Here is a 25,081-nt window from a genome sequence, read left to right on the forward strand (position 1 = left end):
ACGATAGAATTTATTCTCATAATTGTTTTAATAGCTTTTGTATAATCTTCATCGCTATTATGAGATATAAAATGTATTTATCAAATCTGTAATCATTATGCCCAAAAATCTGAATTACAGTAACATTTTGTATATTGTTAAAACTGTAGCTTTAAAAAAAAGTTAAAAAAAAATAATTAAAAAAAAAAAACAAAAAAACGATTGGGCCTTCACTGCCAGCCAGGAAGAACCAGCCTATCATGCTCCCATAAGTTTTCCTTGGACCCTGATATTTTCCTGCCTAATCTGCCAGAGAGCACCTGATTAGCTGGGAGATAAGCCAGATCTCACCATGCTGGGCTACCATTCCCTTGCTTTGGGACCAGTCCCAGTAGCTTGGCTAGGACATAGCATTTAAAAGAGGAGTCATAAACATGATCAAAGAATTTAAAGAAAAGACAAAAAATTCAGAGAATTCAAGGAATATAATGATAAATTCCTGATGGAAGCTAAAGAAAATACAAATACATGGAAGAATGAAGTTACAAAAACAACTCAGTATTTGACAAGCGAATTCACAAAGGAGATAGAAATATTGAAGAAATTTTAGGCTGAAAGGAAGATGGAGTTGAAAAACTGAATAAGCCAATTTGAAATGTCAAGAAAAAGTCTCACCAGCAGAATGAACGAAAGGGAAAATATAATATCAAGACCGAATAATAAAGTTGAAGAATTGGCCCACTCAAACAAAGAATATGAAAAAAAAAAATTAAAAACAGAGGAATGGAATATGCAGAAAATGTGGGACAAAATGAGAAAACAAAATCTATGTATCATAGGCATAGAGAAAAGCACAATGGTAGAACTGCACCAGCCTGGCTACCCACATGCAATGGTACTATCATGGCTTCCACTTCATACCAGTGGTGTGTAGTCAAGCTGGCATGCCCACCCATGTGCCCCAGTGGCATATATGTTCAACAAACCATAATCATCATCCAGTGGCTGAGGAGTCATGGCCACAGTCCTCAACAACATTAGGAGTCTGAGAAATCTACAGATTTCAGAAAATGAACTAAAGGACACTCCTGTAATGCTGTCCTACGAAGTTTAAAACTTCCCAACTCCCACTCAGAGAATTTTGGATTGGAAGCCTGTGAGTTCATTGCAGCCAGCTTCAGGACATAACTTCTTGTTAACACTCAACAAAACCCAGTGGGGAAATCAACCTGTTGGAGATGCCTTGGTCCATAATGGTTTCATTGTTCTTAGTGAGGCCTGGAAACAGTCAAAATGTAACTGCACACAAGTATTGAGAGTTTGATGATGAAAATGAAGCATTTCTGATCAAAAAATAAACTCATACTTGTCATTCCAAAGCAGTGTGCAAGAGAAACAGAAATCAAGAGTGTCTCATTCCAAGAAATGTGAACATACTCTGACCCAAACCCACATATAAAGAAAAGGGAGTGGGCCATAAATTTGACATACCTCTGTGTAATAGTTATGAATCACTGACACTCTAATGAGATAGCATTTCTTCAGCACCCAGCTCAAAGTTATTATGTAAGATAGATAGAGTTTTTAATTTGCTAATAGAATACATGAAATGGGGATTTAGGGGATGGGGTGAAGGGTGAGAAAAGGTAGGAGGTCTGAATATAATCAAAATGAATCACATGAAATTCTTGAATAAATATAATTTCTCCTAAACAACAATAACAAAAAATCAGATATTTAACAGGATTACAGAAAAGCATTTCCCTAAATTAAGAAAAGATAGACCCATACAGATGCAAGAGGCACACAGAACACTGAATAGATAGGAGCAGAACAGAAACTCCTCACAGCATATCATAGGAAAATAACTAAATGTACAGGACAAAGAGGGAGAGAGCACTGAAAGCTACAAGAGAAATTCAACAGGTCACATATAAAGGAAAACCTATTAGTATTCCAGATGACATTTCAATGCAAACTATAAAATACAGAAGAGCCTGGAGAAAAGTATTCCAAGAAATAAATGATCATAAATGCCAATCCAGAATACTTTATTCAGAAAAAACTGCCTGCTGTAGTGGAAGGTGAAAGAAAACCCTTCCATGACATGAACAGGCTAAAAGAATTCATGTCCACAAACCCAGACCTATGGAGAATACTTGAAGCAATACAAAGGACTGAAGAAAGAAAACAAAATAATGTATAACTACAGAAACCCAAAATAGGACCAAAGACACAAACAGAAGTTAAAATGACAATAACCATTACAGATCTTTCAATAATAAGCTAAGCAGAAGAGATAGGAAGGCTACTTTATTCTGATCAAGGGAACAATCAATCAAGAAGACATTGCAATCATGTACACGTATGCACCAAATTCTGGTACATGCAATTTCATAAAAAAAAAGCACTACATAACTTCAAGACATAGATTAATCCCAACTCAGTAACAGTAGGTGAATTGAGTACCCCGCTTGCTCCAATAGACAGATGAACTAGACAAAGAATGAACAGAAACATCTGGATTAAATGAGAGCTTACATCAATTAGACCTAAAAGACATCTACAGAGTATTTCACCCAAGCACCAAATAATACACATTCTACTCAGCAGCCTCGGAAGGTTCTCTAAAATAGACCACATACTGGGTTATGAAACCAACCTCAACATATGCATAAAAGTAAAATAACCCAATGCATTCTATCAGATTGTAAGATAATAAAGCATAATTTTATGCTATAGAAAGATGCTCTAGTATCTACATCAATTCATGGAGATTAAAAAACACACACCTAAGTGATGAATACATCAAAGAACAAATCAAGAAAGAAATAAAAGTATTCATAGAACTAAATCAAATGATAATGCAACACAACAAAACCCCTGGGTCACAATAAAAGCAGTCTTATGAAGGATGTTTATAGCTTTAATTGGGGAGGAGGATGGGGATATGGAGGCACTATGACTAGGAAGGGGGGAGGAGGTAAGGCAGATGGGAGAATAAAAGAATAGGGATGAGTGAATCTCAGGAGGCTAGGAAACCTAGAGGGAAAAGTGATGCCCTAGAAACCCAATGAGAAGTGCACATAGAGGGTCTGAACATTAATGCATATGTATACCTAGGAGCTGCTTGGTAGGGAACACAGTTCCAGATAGAAAAGACCTCCCTTAGAGTGACAAACATGCCATACAGCACCCATCAAAGAAGCTTCTTTTTGCAACTGATGGAGGCTACTGCAGAGTTGCACATCTGGTCAGGCACAGAGAACTTATGCCTATGAGATGCCCAGTACTAGGTGACACATATGCAGTTGAAGCTCTACAACTATGGCTCATGAACACATCAGAATAAGAGGTAGAGGGCTAATGCACCCTCAACTATCACCAGTGAGGCACCATGTACATTGGAGTGTGATACACACAGAAGGCCACAATTGACCAAGTTTTGGAGAATAAGAGGCTATAGAGTGTAGGATGGGACTTCTAGATGCAAACTTACCCACCCTTGGATCAGGGACCATAGCAAAAGATGAGGCAGAAAGATTCTAAGATCTAGGGCTGGTTCATGAGCATAAGCAGGTGGAGCCTTCCAGGGCACCGGAGGCTTGCTAAGGTGAGCCTGTGGCAGCAGTGGCATCAAACACGAGACTGATGTCAGCTCAATTAAACAAGGACCCAGTGAGGAGGTGACAAATACATGGTGGGCCAGTATTCGATTGAGAACTATTTGAGAATGATTGCTACTGAGTGAGGGAGAGTATGACTTACAAACAAACACTGGATGGTCTGAGTTGACTCCAGTGGATACATTTACAGTGAAGGACATTTGGGTACAAACACCTGAATGAATAGGACTCAGCATGTATGTCAGAGTACATGGGGTTTTGGGGGGTTGGAGGAGACATGGATGGGGCAGGGGGTCTGAATTTTAGTGGAAAATATATGAAAATTTAAAAGCTCAATAAAAATCATATAAATAAAAAAATTAGAAAGATCAGAAATAAATGTGTTAATGTTACAACTCAGGAATCTGGAAAGGTAAAAAAAAATCAGAATTCATCAGTCAAGAAAAAATAACAAAAATTGATGAAATAGAAAAAAAATACAACAAATCAATGAATTTAAGAGCTAGTTGTTTGAAAAGATTAAGAAAACAGACTGAGTCTTAGCCCAGTTATGTAAAAGAAAGAAAAAGCAAATGTAAATCAACAAAATCAGAGATGAAAGAGGAAACAGCATAACAAACACCAAAAGACCAAGAAAATTATAAGGGAATGTTTTAAAAACCTATGCTCTATTAAATTTGAAAATTTAAAGGAAATGGAAAAATTTCTATATTAATTGAAACTACAAAATTCAAACCAAGGAAACATTAATTGCTTACATAAACCCACAACAGACACACTTACCACACTTGCTATTACTGCCCCCACACAAAATTTAATCTATCTATAGCTATCTATACCTGTGTCTCTCTATATATATAGCATCTAATTTGTGTAATCTGTCTATATCTATCTATATCTATATCTATATCTCTCTCTCTATCATCTATCTATCACCTATCTATCTATCTATCTATCTATCATCTAATCTATCTATCTATCTATCTATCTATGTGTCCCCAAATGTTGGGAGCTGTTTATCTATTATGTACATTGAGCTGTGGCAGGCTTGTTTACTGAGTTTGTGTTATGCACACCAGTATCTAATCTGCCTAATCAGGAGGAATGTGTTTATATGGAGAGCCTCACAACACCTGACCTTGAGGCAATAGTGGTAAACAAAAAGATCAAAGAAGCCTTTGAAGTATCTGACTGCTCCTTGACCCTCAGATACAGGTGGGGAAACAGCTGTTGAAACTAATTGAGTTCTTCTGTATAAAAAGGTGGAGCTGAAATATCCGGGGCTCCAGTATTCACTGTCAGTCCTCCCAAGCATCTTTTCTGTCTCTTGTTCTTTCTTTCAACCCTCACTCCTCCATTCAGGTACTGTCCATCTTGGCCGGCTGGCACCGGCACCCAAATGTCCTCAGTGTAGGTCCAACCACTGGAGACTGGTTAGTTTTCTAAGAATCTCACCTTGAAAGGAACTACCTCTTCCCACACACAATACCCATTGGATGCCAAAATTTCCTTAGGTTGGATTGGATTATGGTTCTTTACTTATTTTTCCAAATCTGTGTAGGGATTTTTCCTGGTTTGAGCTTGCATGGGACTTATGCATTTTCTCAAAATTACTCTGTGTTGATAAGAGTAACTTACCAGCTATCTGGAAAACTCTGTTTCCGAGTGGTCATCCAGTGTCTCTGACTCTTACATTCTTTCTACCCTCACTCTGCAATGATCCATGAGTCTTAGGAGGCAGAGGTTTAAAATTTCTGACTTATTCAGTAAGTAATCTCTGGCCCCTTCTTCTCTGAACGTTAACTAATTATAGCTCTTTGTATTAATCACCAGCTGATGCATAAGGGAACTTCTCTGGTGATAGTTTTGAGATACATTAATCTATGGGTTTAATGATAATCAGTTTAATATAACTATTTAGAAGAAAACTAATATTAAGTTCTTCCCTAAGTCCTCTGACAGGTTCCAGGTCTGAAATTAATCTCAGATATGGGCTCTGTTATGTAAGTTGCCTTTGCACTCAAATGATGGAAGGCCCTTTGATGTGCAGAAGCTTTTAGTTTCATGTGGCCCCACTTGTCAGTCTTTGAACTTAATGACTGAGATATAGTAATGCTCTTCAGAAAGTCCTTTCCTGTGTGCTTATAAGTTTAAATTATCCCCTACTTTCCCCTCTATCACTTTTAGGGAATTAGGACTTATGAAGTAGAGGGAGGTGAGGGTGGGGCCAGGTCCAGAAGCGGTGCCCCTGGGGCCCAAAAAAGGCACTGAGTTGGTCTGGGTGAGAAGGGTCAGGAAGCAGTATTGGTTCCCCCAGTGTCTGGAGCCCAATACTAGGGATAGCACAGGTCCCACACTAGGAGTAGCGAACAGCGAGGGAGATGGAAGGGTGAATGTGGCTTGGGGAGTCAAGGCGCAGAGAGCTGCGCTATAGACTTACCCCAAGAGGCCTGAGGATTGGAGTGCCCCAAGTTTCAGGTTTTATGTTGAAGTCCTTGATCCTTTTGGAGTTGAATGGTGAGTGATAGGGACCTAGGTTCATTCTTCTACGTGGTACTCTTCAGTTTGACCAGCACCATTTGTTAAATATGTTGTGTTTTCTCTAGAATGTATTTTTGGCTCCTTTGGAAAAACCAAGTGACTTTAAATCTGTGGATTTAAACCTAGGTCCACAATTCCACTCAAGTAATAAATGAGTCTGTTTCTTTAACAACACCATGCTGTTTTATTACTTTAGTGTTTTAGTATAATTTGAGTAACTTATTAAGAACTTTACATCTGTATTCATCAGAGAGATTTGTCTACAGTTTTCTTTTTTGAGTCTTTGTCTGGTTTTGGCATTAGAGTAATATTGGTTTCCTAGAAAGAATTTGGAAATATTCCTTCATTTTTGTTTTATGGAATAGTTTGAAGAACATTGATAGTATTTCTTCTTTGAATGAGAGGTAGAATTCTACACTGTCATCCATCTGATTTTTTTAAGTTGGGGGATTTTTAATTACTGTTTTTATCCCATTGTTCAATATGAGTCTGTTTAAGCTATTTATTCTATTTTAATTTAATTTAGATAAGCCATTCATATCTAGGAAATTATCTATTTCTTTTAGATTTTCTAGTTTTGAGGAATATAACTTTTTGAAGTGATTGGGTTTATTATAATATTTTTCTTAACACCTGAGTTTGATAATTTGATTCCTGTCTTTCAGTAGATTAATTTGGCTAAAGATTTGTCAATTTTGTTAATCTTCTCAAAGAACCAACTCCTCATTTCATTGATTCATAGTATTGTTTTCTTCATTTCTGTTTCCTAAACTTTATTCTTCTTTTCTTTCTCTCTTACCATCTACCCTTTAAAGGTGTTATTTGTTCATGATTTTCCAAGAATTTCATCTGTCATATTTATTAATATGATATGCTTCTAATTGTCTGGTGTAGGTATTTAATGGTATAAATTTTTATCTTAGGACTGCCTTCATCATATCTTAAATAGTTTGGCATGTTGTGTTTTCATTTTCCTTCATTTTGAAGAAAAATTTAATTTCCTTCTTAATTTCTCCCAATTTTTACTTAGTTATGATAAGGCACCTTCTTGACCATAGGTACATTGTGTTGGAGACCAGACTGAATCTAGCCTCTGAAAACTCAAAGGCAGTTGGCCCAAGGTGTGGGAACAGGTAGGTGCAGTTCAGCTGCACTAAAGTATGAGTCTGAAAGCATGGCAGCAGGCCTCTATTTGCCTAAGGAACAGGTGAGCATGTTGCTAGTTGCTCCTGCTAACTGTTCCTGCTAACATATTTATGGTTTCTGTGTTTCACACATGGCTTGATTTTGTCAAATATTAATTTTTAAAGGAGATTTCTACCCCTAAGCTTGGAAACTCAAACTTGTCACCATGGATTTTCTAAAAATGGCTTGGGACTGCACTTGGGACCCAAATGCCCAGTGTAGTTGCCAACTGACTAATAAAAGCTTTTTTTTTTGGCAGTTTTCTTTGGATGAATGATTTTCTCTGGTGAAACAACCCACAAGTTATCTATTGTTTAGCTTCCAAGAAATTGTGTACTTTTTTGCATTTTTATTGTTGTTGATATTTAGCTTTATTTCTTTGTAATCAGAATACAAAATAATATTTCAAATTTGTAAATTTGTAAGGAGACTCCCTTTCTGTTCTAATATAGTTTCAATTTTGGAGAAATATCCATAGGCTCCTGAGAAGAAATTATAGTCTTTGAATTTTGGGTGGAATTTTCTGTTGATGTCTGTAAAGTCTATTTGATTTATGGTGTGATTTAACTCCATGATTTCTTTATTTATTTTTGTCTGGTTGACCTGTATATTAGTGGGAATGGGGTATTGCAGTGACTCACTATTACTGTTTTGGAGTGAAAGTGAGATTTTAGAGCTAATAAAGTTTATTTTTATAAAATTGAAAGTCCCTGTTTGAGGTGCATGTGTGTCCAGGACTGTAATTTCTTCTTGGGGGATTTTTTCTTCGGTGAGCATGAAGTGACCTGACTGAGCTCAGTTCTGTGGAACATGAATTAAAGAAAAGATAGAGTCCAGCTGTCTCTTCAAAACAGGAGAATGTTTGGACATGGGGGAGTACCACTCCCAGTCAAGGGCAGAACACTGCCTTGGGATAGTAAGAATGATAGTGGATGGGCTTGTGTTTTCCTTTCTCAGGGACCAGAGCTCTGGGAAAGAGTTTGGTTAGTAACAGAAAAGAAAAACACCCATTATTTTGAACATTGCTTGATTTATGTTTTGTACACTGTATCCTTGGCTGACCCAGTCCATTAGGTATAAAGAGTCACTCTTAAAATTAAACTCACCTTTCTCCCCCAGAGAATTTGGTCCTTTGCCTTCAGCAATTCCATCGTCCACCAGCAGACCTGAGTCTTTACAACTGGCACCCAATTTGGGGCTTGAGAGTAATGCAGTGAAAGGGCTTCAATTTAGCCATGGAACTGAAAGGGAAGCAGTACTCAAGGTAAGCGAAACTTTTGGTAATAGTTGGCAAAGTAAAAGTAAAATGGGGAATTCCCAGTCAGTGGATGAACAATACATGCATTGTTAAAAGACCTCTTGAAAAGAGAGGGAGTAAAAGTAAAAGATAAAACTTTTAAGCAGTTATTTAAACAAGTAAAAACATACTGCTATTGCTTCCACCCTGAAGGGTGGACTATACATTATGGATTCAGATTATGAAGTCCTTAAGGAGAGCCCATCAGAGAGGGGAGATAATTCCCATTCCAGTGTGGTCTCTTTGTACTTTAATTCCTAATGCTTTACAGGCTCTTCAAACAGAGTCAGAGAGGGTCTCAGATAATCTACTCCCTGATAGTGAACTTTAAAAAAATACCAAGGAGAAATGTTAAGGAAGGATAAAGTGGTCAGGGGCATCTCTCTGTGGATGATTTACCGCAGCCCCTGCCTCAAGTGCTTTTAAGAGGTTATTGAAGAGTCATCTCCAGAATTAGGTGAAGGAGATCTTAAGATTTTATATGAGGAGCTTGAGGGTGGTCCTCAGGTTAAGACAATTAAAAGACTAATGAGACAGAGACATCATCTTCTGAACATGAGCTAAAACCCTCTAAATCTCAATAGAAGAACTTTTAAAAAAATCTTTGTTTATACTTTCCTTTTGGGTTTTTAAGACCATACAGTTGGTCCAGATAAAACCGATTTATTTTTACTCTTAAGGTCGTTTAAGGATCTGTTCCTCAGGGATCACATGGGCTTGGGAGGAGCCCCTGACTCCTTTCTTTTACCAGTTCCATCTATGTGAAGATAAGTCAAAGGTCCTGCTCGACCATGGTTGGCTTCACTTGGAAGCATGGAGGAACTGATTCCTCTGTGTTGACCCTCCTCTTTATAGACTGGACACTGGTTCAAGTCCATCTGGTGGGTATCCTCAGCCTCTTTGATCAAGAGGACAGGTGACCCACCACCATTATAGGACATTTTGCGAGATGCTCATAGTCCCCCGGAACTAGTCGACCTATGAGGCCAAGGATCAAAAAGTGTCCTTTATGTCCCTCTGAACAAATTATTATAGGCCTCAAAGTATATCTATTATTCCTGCAACCTAGTGAAAAATTATACATAGCAGATCAAGAAATATATGTCTAGGTAAAGTTTACCTGAGAACAACTGGTCTTTGCCCAAGATTTATCTACATGACACACAGTAATTAAAAATACCAGACTGGTGGAACTAACCTTCTTGGCTGTTTAACAGAAGGAACTTTTAAAGGAAGAAATTGGCAATACAAAAAGGGGGAAAATTGAAGAATATTAAATCTAAATATGCAACTGTGAAGAAAAAAGATCTGGCTAAATATAATTTGGCCTTAAGAATACAGAATTTCAAGAAGCCTGTGAACAATGTTCTAGAGATAATATTTTCAATTTTCCCTGTAATTATTAATCAAGTTCCTCCAAATGAGAAATATCCAGAAGGGGCATTTTAATTATCTCATACTCCTGTAACTTTTAAGATTATTTAAGAAATGAAACAAGCAGTGGTTACTTATGGGATGCATCCTACTTATGTTAGAGAAGGTCTTACTACAGAGTTTAGATTAATACCATTTGATTGGGAAGCTTTGCCTTAAACAGTTTTGGAGGCAGGAGCTTACTTGCAATTTAGAACTTGGTGGCAAGATGAAACTGTGACTATAGCTCAGAAAAAAAAATATATTGCTAAAACAGCTGGACAGTTAATGGGGTCTGGAGCATGGCTTGGATTTAAGAGACAACTTCAATGTGATGACACTGCAATTTCACAAGTAAAGCTTTGTTGTCTTAGGGCATGGGATAAAGTTGAAAGCCCTGGACACTCCTCAGTATCATTTACTAAAATTATGGAGTCAGCTAAAGAGCCACATACACATTTTTTTTTTGTCTAGTTTGTGAACTGCCATTGCTAAAGCTGTCTCACAAGTTGAGGTGCAAGATATTTTGTTACAGACCTGGGCTTTGGCGCACGCCCTTAATCCCAGCACTCAGGCAGAGGCAGGCGGATCTCTTTGAGTTCAAGGCCAGCCTGACCTACATGGTGAGTTCCAGGACAGCTGGGGCTACAGGGAGACCCTGTCTCAAAAAGACCAAAAAAATAAAAATAAATAAGCTAACTCAAAATGTCAAAAAGCTCTAATACCTCTTAGAGGCCAGGGAACCAAACAATATAAAGAAAATAGATTGGACAACATAGACTTAACTAGATAAGCTGTATTGGAAGGTCAAGCAAGTTGGAGGAAGGCCACATAGTTCATTGCACACAAGAAACTATGTGGAGATGTTGACCAGTACACTGACAGATGACACAACCTTCATCTTGTGCTTCTAATTCCAAAACCTTAAAGATAGTCAGTAGCCATAACAAAATTTTGTACCTAGATAGCAGCTGGAAAAAAAAGATTATATCCTGTGAGAAATCACATATTGTGCTTCTGCTTCTCATGCTGCAAATGTTTTGAAGGCCAATCAAAGAAAAAGAAAAAGGGCACTCCATGCTCTTGCCCTGGAGGTGCTGAGCCTTCTGCTATCTTTGAAGTAAGTATTCCCTGTGTCCATGGTTACTTTTGGGACTAAACACCAACAGCTGGAGCAGTTAGCGGCATGTTTTGGGTGCACCTAGTTTTCATGTAATTGTGTTATATATGTTTATGATAATCATTTTCAAGTATTTTTTAAAATTCCATATAATTATGTCATGTATTTTATGTTTCCAAGTGTTGAGAGCTTATGTAATTATGTCAGGTGTGTCCATGATAATTGTCTTTATATGTCTTTATGTCAAGATAATTTCAAATTGTGGCCACTTTAAAAAATTTTTTTTTGCTCTTTTTTTTGTGCACAAAAATACTGGTTTTATTTTTTACATGCCTAATTAAAATACACAGACACAAATTTACATTCAAAGTCCTTATAAATTTGGGTACCCTAATCATTTTAAATCTAGTAAACAGTGTCTCTAGGTCTCCAGTTATGTAAAAATCCTTTTTGTTAAGTACCTTTTTGGTTTTGGTTTGCTCTCAAAATGTTTTAAAATACCCATTTTTCTTTTTACAAGGTCTACATAAACATATTTCTTAAAAAGTAAATTTACTTGGTATCAAATTAATTTATAAGTACAGCCTTATACAAACTAAAACTGCCAAATTAAGCTAAAAATGTTTTTCCAGGTAATAAATGTTTTCTCTTTAATCTTTATCTTAATTCTTGTTCTATAGTATGGTTCTTACTACTTAAAATGATACTAGTTTTGAGTAATAATTACTTCTATTCCAGAAAATATGTTAAACTTTTTATCACTACTGTCTCTTTTAAGCCAACATACAGGTACATCAAAGTTCATCTCTTTACGAAACTAATGTAAAAAATTCTCTGAACATTTAAAAAAATTGACTATTGAAAGCTTATGCATTGTACTGGTAGGTTTAAAATGGTTTATTCATCTATATTTATGTACAAAAAACTGAATACTGGTTACTTGATGAACTCTCCCAACTATTAATGGATTTGTTTACTAGTGTTGTTATGTCTCAAAATATTAATTTTAAAAAGGGTTAAAAAGTCAAAGTTAGTAAAATTAAGATAACTAAATATTTCCAAAATAAATAGAACAACAAATCCATTAAAACTAGTTTGTTAAAAGTCTAAACAAATTTATAAAATACAGGGTTCTTGTTATAGTAATTATTGTTATAGTCAAAAAAACTTTTTCAGTACACTTTTCTGACTTGTACTATATCCCCAGTTACAGTATTGAATTAAATAAATATAGACAAATGTTAGGTTACCTATAATTACAAGTATATGCCCTTTATGTTTCTCTGTATTATACAACTCTTACTTTGGGTTTTATCCTTTCCCATAACAAAATAATTTCGCTCAAGAAAAACTAGGTTTTGCATCCTAGAACCAAATAAAACAGTCCCCCCAAAATGCTAGCTTCAGCTTCATTTAATAAATTTGTTTTAAATCTGAATCAGTGTATTTCCTGTCTACAGAAATTTAGCCATTTACTGATTTCTTACCTAGACTCTAGAAAACTATAAACAAAAACTGTCTCTCAACCTAAAGTACCAAATATTTTATTGCTTAGCTTTCAAAAATGCTAATACTAATTGTAAAAGTCTTAGAACCAGTATGGCCTCAAAGAGCACTATTACAAAGCTATATTAAATTAGATATTAAATCTAATTCTTATGAGACTAATTTATTAACAACTGCATATATTGATAAAATAGCACAAATTATCATAAAAGGACACTTGTGTTGTAGAGTTTTGGTAGGATTAGATCCTATAGATATTATGATTCCACTAACTGATAACAAAATTTGTTAAAAGTAAATTAAAAATGACACATTAAGTAATTTTACTAGGAAACTTTCTAATCAATATCTGAAACACAAAAAATATAATTTCTTTAATTAACAGATATTATTTTAAATGAAATTATTGTTTCAAAATGTATTTCACATAACTTTATTTACAAATGCTAATAAAATTGGTCTAACAGGATATACTGATGGTAAATATATACATAGATTACAAAAGACACCCTATTCATCAGTACAAAAGGCTAAATTAGCTGTAATTATTTATGGCATTAATAGATTATTCACAAGCCTAAATATTGTACAGATTCTAAATATGGAACATTTACTGTCCAACATATATCCACTCTTTATTTGTATCCCGATAATACTGAGTTATATAATCTTTCTTTATTTGCAATCTTTGTTACTTCAAAGGCAATTTCCAGTATTTATTACTCATATTAAATCTCATATTAATCTTTCTGGACCTATGGCAGATACTAATCCAAAAATAAATAAAAAGTTACAACATCTGTTGGGGACCCCTGCTGTGAAGTTGTAGTCTCTCCATGTCCGGGTGGCCCACGGGCTCGGTTTCATATGCAGATGACTCCTTTCAGCAGAGTACCTGGCATCTTCCTAACTCTCCTTTGAAGTAGCCGCCATAGAAAACATGGCCTCTGGCTCTGGAAATACCATGCTTTCCTGTGTGATTTTTCAAGAAGTTTGACAGTCTGGCAGCCTGGCGGGAGCCCATTTCCACACTCAAATGAGGCATCCCCAAAATACCTATCAGCTAAAGCTTTTACCACTGCCCCTACAGTATAAAAATATTCCAGTCTTCTCTCAATAATTTGGAGCTAGAAGCAGAGTTGGAGCTAGAGCAGAAACTGGGTCACTGAGACTTGGAATAAAGAGCTGTACCACTAAATCTGACTGAGCTGAGTCTGTGTCTCCTGCCTGCAATCTAGTCTCCCGGGGGGGCAGCATTCCTCCGTCACCGACTCACGGATCCCAGCTTCAGCCGCCCCGTACTTTCCCGCGTGGTCCAGCAGCAGGTGGAACTAGCATATTGAGGAAAGTACACGGGTGAAATAAGGGCGGAAACACGGCTGGACAACGCTCCAGCAGCAGAGACCCACAGAGACATGGAGAAGCCCACGGGGCCAGACCCGCCATCCTCCAGGTGCACGGCGGAGAAGCCCGCGGACCTGCCGTGCCATTCTGGGAGTGCGCGCAGGGACCCAGAGAGTCCAGCGCACTCACCATAAACATCAAGTATATTCTTGTAATAATCTTACTGATGTAATTAACTTTCATCAAGACATACATGCTAATTGGAGAGCATTAGTTCATCCATTCAACATTTCACAAAGTTTGGCTAAGACTATTGTAAGACAATGTGACATTTATAAACCTATTAACAATCATCCTTTGCTTAATGGTCTAAACCCCTGAGGGTCACAAGTTAATGATATATAGCAAATAAATGTCATACGTGTCACAATATTTAAAAATTACAATATGTCCATCTTACCATTGATACTTCTTCCACTTTTCAATGGGCAAATGTGCTACCAAATGAAAAATCTTCTTCCATAATATTGCATTTTTAAAAAGTCATAAATACTTTGCTAGTTCCTAAATAGTTAAAAATTCATAATACTGCAACTTATCTATCTCAAAAATTTCTACCATTTCTTTCTCAATGACATATTAAACATGTCACTAAAATCTCATACAATCTACCAGGACAAGCCATTATTGAACACTCTCATAAAACATTAAGCCAGGCGTGGTGGTGCACACCTTTAATCCCAGCACTTGGGAGGCAAAGGCAAGTGGATCTCTGTGAGTACGAGGCCAGGCTGGTTTCCATAGCAAATCCAGGCCAGCTAGGGCTACAGGGAGACTCTGTCTCAAAAAGACCTATATATATATAAATTAAACAAAAAGGGGCAAATGATAATCCTCTTCAACATATATTATTAGATGTTTTATTTACTCTAAATTTTAAAAATCGCAATGCTCAGTGGTTTACAGCTGCATACATTCGCTGGCCCTGTATAAAATAAACAGACTCTGTACAGCTTAGATGGTATAAGGATAGGACTACAAACAATTGTCATAGAGCACATATAATAAAATGGGGAAAAGGTTATGCTTATATTTCCATGGGCCCTGATCAATTTTGGATTACAGACCATCTCATAAATTTTGAGATGAACAAACTACCACACTTTGATCCTGACCTGGCCACTGAATGAATGACTTGCCATTCTTTGGGCCAGACTATTCGGAGGGTGTCCAGAACATTGCCTTCTACTAATTCTTGTGCCCTTCCCACATGTGGTCAACTGAAAAAAATTAGCCTAAGAAGGTGATCGCATGGTTCAATGCCTGGGACAAAATCAAAATCCTGAAACTTTATTTTTAGTTATGTTTTCAATAACTACTGTACAGGTGACTACTGTTACTAATTTTTCTCATTGGACTTATATTTCAAATCCACCTCTAAATTGGGCTGTTCGCTGGGGAAAGCCCACAATCCAAATTTACATTAATGATTCTAATTGGGTTCCTGGCCCCTATGAAAATAGGGGGACCCTTATTCCCACAGGAGGTGGGGCAGTTAATACATCTTATACTGTAGGAGTCCCACTATATAAGGTGCTCCCATTTGTATAGGTGCTGAAGAGCACTGTTTAAAGGAAACATATTGTGCTTGGCTATCTAGTTTAAGAACTGGCACAGAGGGAGATAGTAAAAAGGCTTTGTATATTTTAGTAGGAAAAGGGCTCAGAGGTAAAAGTACTAATCACACCTTCCCTCCACCTCCCATGAATCCTTGTCAGACACCAGTAGTCTTAGAGTTAAGTACTTGGATACATTGGGAACAATGTAGAGGTCCAGAAGTCTGAGTTCTTGTTAATACTCGCTGTGGAAACATCATTGATTGAAACCCTGTGGGCTCAGCTCAGACAAAAAGGGAAGGTAAAGAGTTAGGATTACATTAAAAAAAAAAAAAAAGCAAAAACAAAAACAAAACTCTTTAGTATCTACTGAAAGTAATTGTGGTCACCACCAGCAGTGGCCACTCCTCTGTTCTTGTGGGTGCTGCTCCTTTGTTCTCAGGGGTGTCGAGGCTGCTCCTCTGCTCCCCCTGGGCTGAGGCTGCTCTTCCGCTTGCCCTGGGCTGAGGCCACTCTTCTGCTCGCCCAGTGCTGAGGCAGCCCTTCTGCTCACCCTGTGCTTCCTCCTGTCATTGCCACTTCTGCCCGGTCCCAGACTCCAGGGCTGGTGAGGAGACTCTGTCAGCGGAGCTGCATTCAGAAACAGGAGACGAGGTTCAGTGGCACAGGTCTGCTTTATTGCAGGAAGGCACAAACTTATATGGGGTAGTGGTCCAATCACAGCACAGCAAGTAGGATACCTTATTAGCATAACAAGTTTAGCGTCCTATCACAGTACAGCAAGTAGGATACCTTATTAGCATAACAGACTTAGTGTCCTATTAGCATAACAGACTTAACATCCTATTACAGAATAGCAGGTAGGATGCCTCATTAGCATACTGTGTTTCAGATTACAGAGCCTGCTTCCTGGAAACCATATGACACTGACTATTGCAATACCTAAGGGCTGCAATTTTGGATTCCAAGGGTGGTGATTAGGGAGTGGCGAGCTCTAGGCATCAGTCTCATGATCTGCCAATGGCTCCAGCGGTCAGGCCGTTGCCTCGGGCCTGCTGTATGGCTTTCAATGAGACTTTCACCCTAGGCTCAAGCCTGTCTCCCACAAGTAATGCCATGGAAGGGTTGGTGGGGGATGTCTCCACCCTCTCCTCATTTAGAGGGAGGTGCTGCTCAAAAACAGGTTTGGAAATTAATTATTATGTCTGCACAATTATGAACTTGGAGAGGGAAAATTTGGAAAAAAATTGATACTGAATCATCATTTATTAAGAATGTTTCTCATAATATTATGGCTTTTGTTTGGTTACCTCATGTGTTAATGATTGGATCAATTAAGTGGAATGAATCCAACTGAAAGATCTTTACTTGTGAGAATTATGTTTTGTATACCTTCATAATTGTCACTGTTCCAATTAATTATACTACACAGACTTTATACATACTCCATGCTCATATTGGAGTTTGGATGCCTGTGCAGCTTGATTGACCTTGGAAAGAATCACCCTCAATGTCTATGTTTTACCATATTCTTGAAAATGTAAAAGACAGAGCCAATGATTGGCCTTATTATTGTGGCTATCCTGGGGATTATCGCTATTACTGATACCGCTGCAACATCTGTCCTTTCCCCACATCAAAGTATTCAGACTGTATAATTCATGCAACAATGGCACTTGGACTCTGAAAAATTATGGAATTCTCAAAAACATATTAATAGCATTGGAATATGCTGTAGTTAAGAGACCAAAATGTTACTTTACAAAGACAGCTATCATTGAGATGTGATTGGAAAGTATCTCAATTTTGTGTTACACCTGTGCATTGGAATTCAACAACCAGGTTAAAAATCATTTGTTAAATCATGGTAATATGACACAGGAGATACTGAGATTACAGGCAGATATTACTCATACTTTTTCTAGTTAACTAGTAAGTATTTCTGGTCAAAATCTCTTGGAAGGAATTGCAGATGGTTTAGGGAAGCTAAATCCATTTAAGCAACTTAGCATTTCTAGCACAATGTATTCTATTCTGTTTTTGTTAATAATTGTTATGTTTCTTCTATTGCTTATAGTCTGGTGGAGGTCCTTCCAAAATCAAGTGATTTCTCTGTATTGTGCTGCTGTAGCTGGTCTTATGTTATAAAACCTTGGTAAACAAAAAGGCAGAGATGATGCAGCTCAGTTCTGTGGAAGGTGAATCAAAGAAAAGATAGAGTCCAGCTGTCTCTTGAAAACAAGAGAATGTTTGGAAATTGGCAGAACACCGCCTCCCAGTCAAGGGCAGAGCATTGCCTTGGGATAGTAAGAATGATAGTGGATAGACTTGGGTTTTCCTTTATCACGGACTAGAGCTCTGGGAGTTTGGTTAATAACAGAAAAGAAAAACACCCTTTGAACGTTACTTGATTTATATTTTGTGCGCTGTAGCCTTGGCTGACCCTGCTCATTAGGTATAAAGAGCCACTCTTAGAGTTAAACTCACCTTCCTCCACCTGAGAGTTTGCTCCTTTGCCTTCAGCAATTCTGTCATCCACCAGCAGACCTGAGTCTCTACAGTGACCCTCCTTGGCTTGGCTGACTTATTTAATTTGAAGTCTATTGTGTCAGATATTAGAATAGCTACACCTGCTTATTTCTTGGTTTTATTTTCTTGAAATATCTTTTTCTTTTCCAGGCTTTTACACAAAAGTGTTATTGATAATTGTTGGAGAGGTGCATTTCTTAGGGGCAGAAAATTGCTACCTTCTATTTTCTAATCCAATCTGTTAGTCTGTGTCTTTTTACTCAGTAGTTTAGACTATACTATTGAGAGTTATTGAACATTGTTCATTAATTTCTGTTATGCTTTTCTTGTAGTCCTTTTTTTATACCTCCTTTGATTGACTCTTCATGGATAACTTATTTAATCTTTCCTCATCTTGACAGTGTTTGACTTTTTCTGCCCAAAGTATTTCATAGAGTATTCTCTGTAGAGCTGGTTTTGTGAACATAAATTCCTTGTCTGTTTTCCTCTTTCCTCTAAGCTTTTTGTTTAATATCCTATTTTTTTTTTATTTCAAGTTTTATTTCAGACTGGCTTTAATTCAAAGATTCTATCTCTTTAACTTTAATTTCTTATTTTTAATTGTTTTAGCTATTTCATTCAACTCTTTGTCTCTGTTTTCACAGTCTTCATTCAGTTTTTCATCCTTGAACATACTTATTTTGCTGTTTTGAAATCATTGTCTTGTCATTCCCTAGTTTGTCATTACCTGGAAACATTATGACTGGCTGTTAATTTTTGAACTGACCATATTATTTTAGTTTTACAGTTGTCTGGTTTTTTAATATTTTATTTATTATTTTTATTTTATATGTATGAGTGCATTGCCTGAATGTATGTAAGTGCAGCCATATCATGCAGTATCCATTGAGTTCAAAAGAGGACATCAGATTTCCCTGGAACTGGGATTACAGACAGTTGCTAACCACCATGTGGGTTCTATGAATGGAATCTCGGTCCTCTGGTAGAGCAGCCAAGGATCTTTGCTTCTGAGCCATTTGTTCAGCCCCTTAGTTGTTTTTTTTTTTTGTTTTTTTTTTTTTGACTGCTAAGTCATCTCTCCAGCCCCGCTTTTAAAATTAAGTTTTGCTTTGGAGGAGTGGAAGAGAAGTAGGAGGAATTGGAATGGTGCAAATGGCCTCCACCTCACAGAGATCTATCTGCATCTACCTCCTGAGTGCTGGGCTTAAGGAGTGCACCACCACGCATGGCCCTTAAAAAGTTTAATGTTTATATGTGTGCCTTTGTGAGAGTATGTGAACTAGCAGCCACTTAAAATTATTTATTTGTAGTCCCAGTACTTGGGAGGTAGAGGCAGGTGGATCTCTGTGAGTTCAAGGCCAGACTGGTCTACATAATGAGTTCCAGGATATATGGGGCTACAGGGAGATCCTGTCTCAAAAAGACAAAAAAATATTATTTATTTTGAAATTATGTGTATGCTGTGTTTCTGTGTGAGAGTGCTGCATTCCCTGCAGTTTGGGATATAGGCTGGTTGTAAGCTTCCTGATATGGGTGCAGGGAATCAACTTCGGGTTTTCTGCAAGGACAGTTAAGTGCTTTTAGGAGCCCTGCTGAGGGTTTTCTCCAGCCCTTGTTCCCACCTTTAAAGGTATCCCTAGAGATCAGTCTCAAAGTAGACTCTGCCATTAGGAGGGCTTCTTTCAGCTGCTTAATTCCTCACTTTTGTCTAGTGAATTAACTGGCCTACAATTTTTGTTGTTGTTGTGATGAGATACCATTTTTTTCCTTCATAAGTATCAAATATATTTTCTTTAAACCACATCTTTTTCTTTTTTATTGATTCCAGAATAATATACAGTTTATTTTGATCACATTCAGACCCCCTGCTTTCTGCACTTCTGCACTATCTCCACCCCTGATTTCATGCCCTCCATTATTATCCTTTTCTTTCCTTTTTTAAAAACTTATTTAACTTATTTGAAGACATACTGATTCTAGTCCATCACTCCCAAATGCTCTTAGGTGTGAGTCTATGCCCTGGAATCTGGTCAACTTACCAGGAGTCACACCAGTAAGGAAAACTGAATCCATCAGTTGTCCATCCCTGTCCCAGATTCCATCAGTTGTCCATGGGGCTTCCTTCTCATTTTCCCTGTCAATCCTGGCCCCTTGTATGGCTTAAGTTTGCACAATTCTTATGCATACTCTCATAAATTCTGGCAAAGCATATGTGCAACTATACTTCAGAGTCTATACAACACAGTTTTCTTGTATTCATCTTCTATATCTACCTATTACAGTATTTCCTCCCACTCTTCCACAATATCCCTGAGCCTTGGGAAGAGAAGGTGTGATATAGGTGTGTCATGTAGGGCTGAGCACTCTGCAGTCTTTTATTTTCTTCACATTTACCATTTGTTGATCTCTGTGTTGACATCTTCTAGCAAAAGAACTTTTTCTGGTGGGTATTGACAGAAGTACTAATTGAAAGGTTTTACAATAAGTCATTGTAAGTCAGTTTAACTGACTTGGCAAAATATGCCCCATGGAGCAATAGTAGCCTTATGTCTAATGGAAATGCTCAACCACCTTAGAATTTTAATCCTTATAATCTTTCTCTCTTATAAACCTTATAATTGGATTTAAGGCTCACTTCATAATGGGGAATTCATACATGACACTGTTATCAGTGAAAGAACCTGTGCCTTGACAAACCGCAGGTCATAAGGGAGAACAAACAACTATTATTCTGATAAATAGACATAAGGCTAAACTGACTCTCAATGACTTACTTATAAACTCACACTTATATGAACTTTATTTCTGCTTGCAGGTAAGGTTAGTTCCTTAGGATAAAGTGACAGAATTATCTATATTTGTTGCCTCTCTCTACCTAATAACAGCCTCTAAGGCACTGTTTTGTAGGTAGGAACAGTAAGTAATGACATTTGTGGTTTACATGAAGGGTGCTCAGAATAGATGAAAGCCTCTAATTTGTCTTTTCTGCTTGCCTCTTGCAATAGGGAACTTCCACCCTGAAACTAAGCTGGGGAAGACATTCAAGGATCTAGTATATTTTCACTCTTTTTGAGTGCAGACTCAAGTTTATCTCTCCAAGGGTGTTAAATAGAGGGAAACAACTTTGCCTTTGCAGTAGCCTATATTTGCAAATACTCTGTTATATGGATAACTCTCACACTCAATTTTACATTTATGGCATGTAACTAGAAGATGAATTTAGAAAAATATTATTGGGGGAAGCAATAATGCTTCTTCCATTCTGATAAGCTCTTCTCATTGGGATCAGGTGTGGCAGTTTGGAAATTTGTGAAAGGGAGTGGGGAGGCTACTTTCAGAAACTATAAATACTTTTGTTGTTTCACATATTTTATTTTTAATTACTTGTGGCTTTTTTATGAAGTAGCATGTTTGAAAATCTCCCTGAATTGTAATTTGAAATCCTCTTAGTTAAAGTGGCTGTGATAAATCTTCTTCTTTGTATCTCATTCATATTCTGTTCCAGTTTTTCTGTCTTAAGATTCAAGTTCTGGCTTTTTGAAAGCTCTGTAATTAGTACTGAGACAATAAGGTTGATACAAGAGTGTCTTATATTTCTTTCTCTTGAAAACTGTGAACATAGGCCTTTTATGAGTAGAGAGAACAGAATAAAATTCCCCTGTAAATGTTCCTGATCTAAGATAATCTAGGAACTTCCCCAATGAAATGCTTTATTTCACCAAACATAGAAATGCAGAGAAAATATATAAACATCCTACACTTTAATCAGTATGGGTATTAATGCACCTAATTAAACTATTATCAGTTTAATATACCAATTTTTGAATTTGCAAAATACTGATTAGATATTTTTCCTACATGAGATTAATCCACATTTATACAAAATAAGAGGAATATAATATGATTGTAAAGTCATACTTTTGACAACACAAACTATTTTAAATGTCAGGTTTTTCTAAAAGAAACATTTATGGCAGGGTGTTGGGCGGTGTTTGCTTATTAAGCAAAATTCTAACTTGATTGGAAGAACACCTTAAAATCCTTTATATCTTCCTTTAGAAAGTTATATTTTACTCAATTCATTCCAACTATGAAGAAAGGTTCCAGATAGACTGTGAACATAAAAATAGTGCATGTGTTAAAGCCAATATTTCTAGCTATATCAGTGACTAGTCCGAGGTGTGATTCCACACACATTCCTTATGACAAGAAAATTTAATAGACAGAAGTCACCTTCCTGAAAGTCCTAGCTACCAGAAGAGTGTCTTGTAGTTAGACACTTACATATTTCTCACTATTAAGTTATAAGATCCTTGTGTGTATAAAGAGTGACATATTTTGCCATCTCCCACCAGCTTTGGACCCAGACAGACTCCAATTCCTTCACCACAGATCCCTGAACTAGCCTCCTAACCCAGACTAACTAAAGACCCTTCCATAGATCCCTAAGTCACTCCGCAGGTGTTCTTCCCCCTGCCAACTTCCTAGCCTCCATAATAGGCAGACATACCTGCGCATCCAGGACTCTGGTAAGTCAGAGCCTGCCAACTGAATCTCTAATCCATTCCTCTTGCCCAGCTCCACCCTGTGCCCTGCAAGCCTTGAACCTAAGCCCTTCACCCCAGAACCCTGGACTAGCTTCCTAACCCAGACTACCAACGTCTCTAGTGTAGACTCCACTGGTTCCTGAGCTCTCTGGCACAGACCAGTCTGCCTAATAACCTGACCAACTTACCTACTACCCTGTCCTACTATCCATCCATACCAGTCTGACTACCCTGCAAGAACATGAAATACCCACCGATTTACTTCCATGCCTGAACAAAATTAACTAAGCTACATAAACAGTATTAACAGAAACAAAATTAAATTAAACAAAAGGATAGCAGAAGTTCCTGTTGGACACATAACCAACAAAGAACATCCATATGCCCAAATGGCAAAACACAAAAATACAAACAATATGAAAAACCAAGAAAACATATCCCCAGTGAAATGCACTAGTCCTGGAGAAGTACACTGCAATGAGAACCACCCTGAAGAACCCCAGAACACAGAATTTAAAAGACCAATCATAAGCATGATCAAAGATATTCAAGAAAACACAAACAACTCAGAAGTCAAGCAAGAAAGGCATAAACTTATGATGAAAGCTCAAGAATATACAAATATGTGACTTAATGAAATATCAAAAACAATTCATCAGTTGAAAAGTGAATTCACAAAAGAGCGAAATAGTGTCAAAATACCAAGTGGAAATGAGCATGGAATTGAAAAGCTCAATAAACCAATTAGGAACAACACAAGAAAGTCTCACAAGCAGAGTGAATGAAATAGAAAACAGAATATCAAGACTGGATAATAAAGTTGAAGATCTGTACTCCTTAAACAAAAATTATGAAGAATTCAAAGACTCACAGATATGGACTACTCATAAAATGTGGGACAACATGAAATGACCAAAACTGAGAATTATAGGCATATAGGAAGGAGAAGATCTTCGTCTAATGGCATTAAACAAATCTTCAGCAGGATAATGGACAGAAACTTCCATAAATTACGGAAAGATCTAGAGATTCAAGAAGCACATAGAACACCAATTAGATAACTGCAACAGAAATTCCCCACAGCATATCATAGTTAAGAAGACTGAATGTACAGAAATAGGGTACTGAAAGCTGCTAGAGAAAAGCAACAAGTTACATATAAAGGAAAGCCCAGCTGACAATTCAATGAAAATTATGAAAGCCAAAAGAATCTGAACCAAATTATTCCCATCTTAAACAACCATGAATATCAACTCTGAATATTTTATCCAGCAAACTATTTATCAATGTTGAAGGGGAAAAGAAAAATTTTCAGTATATGAATAGCTTGAAAGAAATCATGTCACCCAAAGCAGCCATACAGAGACTACTCGAAGAAATACAAAAGACTAAAGAAAGGAATGAGTATAAACAAGAGGCAACAGAAAGAAAACAAAGAAACATAAAACAACAGAAACACAAAATAGGGTCACAAGCACAAAGAAATTAATGACAGTATCCAATACACACTTTTCAATAATAACAGTAAATATTAATGGCCTCAACTCCCTGTCAAAAGACACAAGCTAGAGCAATGGATGAAAAGATAAAAACCATCTTTTTGTTGTCTTCAAAACACTCATCTCCCCTTCAAAGACAGACATTGCCTTAGAGTGAAAGGATGGAAAAAAATATTCTAAGCAAATGGATGTAAGAAGCAAGCAGGTGTTGCAATTCTAATATCTGACAAAATAGACTTCAAATTAAAACTCATCAGAAGAGGCAAGGAGTGTTACTATAGTCTAAGCAAAGGAATAATTGACAAAGAAGATACTACAATCATGAACATATATGCACCAAACTCTGGGACACCCAATTTCATAAAAACAGTACTCCAGGGCTATAAAACTGAGATTAACCCCAACTCAGAAATAGTAGGTGATTTAAATACCTCACCATGTTCAGTAGGCAGGCCAACTGGACAAAAAATAGAGAGGCATCTGAATTAAATGACATTATACATGAAATGCACCTAACAAACATCTACAGAATATTCCACCTAAGCACCAAAGAATACTCTTTTTATTCCCCAACTTCTTTGTAGTGTTTTTTTTATTAGCATATATAAATTATACATAATATGGGTTTTATTAGGACATTTTCATATGTGTACATAATGTATTTCTATCACATACTCCCCCATCCTGCACCAACATTTTGATTACTCGGATATCATTAACACCCTAAAACAAAGTCTTTATGGATCTTTGTGAGACTTTCTCTGGGGTCTTTACTAGTTATAATGCTTACATAGGGTATGCAAGATGACTCAACAGGTAAGGGAACTTGCTGCCAGCCAAGCCTGATGTTCAATCCCCGAAGCCTACATGGTGGAGGGA

Source organism: Nannospalax galili, unplaced genomic scaffold (genome assembly GCF_000622305.1).
Source record: "Nannospalax galili isolate Female #2095 unplaced genomic scaffold, S.galili_v1.0 scaffold777, whole genome shotgun sequence".
Lineage (NCBI taxonomy): Eukaryota > Metazoa > Chordata > Mammalia > Rodentia > Spalacidae > Nannospalax > Nannospalax galili.